Consider the following 2,819-nt stretch of genomic DNA (forward strand, 5'->3'; position numbering starts at 1 on the left):
TATATAGAGACGTTGCTTACAAATGTCACGAGCGCTACATTAATGAATGCCATTTATGTATTAACGTTTACAAAACTTTCAGATTTTAACGCACCTGAATCTTGCCCATGAACTCCCAACTTCAAAGTAATGAGCGACAGTCGAGTAACATCGGTTGTGACAAGCAAAACAGTTATGAAATCTTAATCGATTCATTATACATTAATTCTCGCCCCAATTAAATCAATCATTAGTACTTTTAGTATAACGTTTAATACTCACGAGTGAATAAGAAAGCTGCTTTTGTTTGCAAACAAGCTTTATAAAATCTCAATCTAATTTATGTGAGGCAGCACCTTTTACCAGAGTTTCCAATTATTTATCATTCAGAAATTCAAAGAACATCTTTCCTAAGATTGCTCTTGAAATTTCAATATGCTGATATACTTATTATTAAACCAAAACCTTTTTTTATGCAAATGATTGATAAAAATATCTTTCTGCGAAGAATGCTTTATTTAATTTTATACAGTAAAAGTTAATGTATACTGATTTGTATAAAAGATTTAAAAGAAGATGGCGGCTATGTAAAGAAATAGACTAAAATTGTAATGGAAACTTCTTCCTGCTAAGTCCATACTCATCATTCCATTTTTTAGCGATTCGTACACTTAATGAGATATTGTGTTATGCATGTGCTTCTATAATCACAACTTTATTGAAGTTGAAAAGTAACTATATGACTTACTGTCATTAACATTGTGTTTATGACATAACTTGGGTGTCATTAACAATTGTCAGCATTGTTTCTGTATAACTTAACTTTATGTGTCGTTCACAATTGCCCACATGTTGTTAGGTAGGGAAAACCGGTGGCTAGTTGACCCACTTTAAAAAAAAATTAAATAAATCACCCGTGAACCTAAAGATACGAGGTTTCGATACCAACATAAATTAAGACACCTTTCTCTATCAAGTAGCAAACACAAATTACTTTGCCTCTTTTCTCAGAAATGCACATAATAGAAATGTGTACACTGTGTGCCAACATACCCCGAGTACAAAGCAAGTTAACACTCACTCAGAGGCAAGTTGGTACGGATAAAATTAAATCAAAACACTTTATTTATATCAATATATATATATTAGATATATAAGTAAATGAAATAAAATGCTTTAACTCTTTCTTATCGTAATACGATCAAACAGTTTAGAATATAAAGTTTATAAAAAATATCAATTTTTATATTATACCTATCTTTGGTTTAAAGTACATACAAGTTCCTCGTTGTGGGGCTGGTTGACAAGCATATCGATCTGCCCCATGCGACATGTGTCATCTCACAAACCGCCATTTTGCTTGTGTATGTGTGTGTGTGTGTATTGTCACAGTAATACTTATCAAACAAAATTCGACAGAGACTTTTGATCACGAGGAAACTACGACAGCATGTAATGTGCATTTGGATGTGTTAGAGGTCCTGATATAATGGCTACAACTTCAGCATGTGAAAGTTATCGATATAGTTATAATAATAATAAAAAATGTATGTATGTATGTATATGTAACTACTAACTTCTCCTTCATGCTAAATGGCAGAGTGATGAATGTATCTAGTTCAACTAGATCAGATCAAGGAAATTGGGGGCATATCATCTGCTGATGGCGCCCCCATAACTAGCAAAAAAAAAATATCGATATAGTGTCAACTAGCCTTGGTATCCACTATTATAAAACTTAGGAGGTAATTCGCAGTTAATAAGTAGGCATCATGCACTATGTAACTGACGAGCCGTTCACACTTGCCAGGGATGTATTAAAAGCCGGAACGGAAGTCCGTACTAAAAGACGATTTGCTGGTCGGAACCTTATCAATAACTTACTACTGCATAAAAAGAGAAACCTTACTGAAGAAAAACTTATTTGCAACAGTCGGGGTTAACATTAAAGGCAGTAAAGACATGTTGCCTCGGGCAACAGGAAATAGTCAAATCTTGTAACACGTGCACGAAATAATGTTCCATATTAACAACTGTTAAAACTAAAACACAAAACAGTTGAGATACTTTTCTTTAAATATTTCATCAATTACTAGATAAATACTTGACATTCAGATGGATTAAAGTAATATTATAGACAAATACCAATTTTCAGCATATTCTAATTTTTACTTTATCAATTACGACTTCTTTACAACATATATTCAGTATGATCCAAAATGGCCTCCTAAACTTTACCATTTGATTTTCGAAGTCTGGCTTCATTGAAAGTTAAGCTATATAGATTGTAATATATACCCTCACCGAGGAAACACATAGCTACATTATCAAATAAAAAATACTTTTTGCGAATAATAACTAGCACCTTCTATGCAGTCGATTGGGAAACAAATAGGTGAATTGTAGATGAACAAAAAATATTTAGCGTGCAAAATAACTTGTTCATAACACTAACTGAGATTCTTCTTTGGAAACACAACATTATAAAGAAAAAATAAATAAATTTTTGTGTGCATAATAACTTCTCCACAACACTACTTGAGATTATTCCTTATGATATACATAGCATCAATTACAAAACGACCTCCTAAACAATACCATGTTGGTTTTATCTAGAGTTCCAAGTTTTACAATATGGAAGCTACCTTGCATAATAGTCTCCCACTACGGAAACACATAACATTCTAAGGTAAAAAAGTATAATTGTTGTACATAATAGCTTGTCTATAACACAAATTGAGATTTTCCTTTAGATACCAAGCCAGAACAAACATGCTCGCCCTCTCAATCGTTGGTAAAAGAGTAGCCCAAGAGTTGGCGGTGGGTGATGATGACTAGCT

Source organism: Limulus polyphemus, unplaced genomic scaffold, assembly GCF_000517525.1.
Source record: "Limulus polyphemus unplaced genomic scaffold, Limulus_polyphemus-2.1.2 Scaffold3679, whole genome shotgun sequence".
Classification (NCBI taxonomy): Eukaryota; Metazoa; Arthropoda; class Merostomata; order Xiphosura; family Limulidae; genus Limulus; species Limulus polyphemus.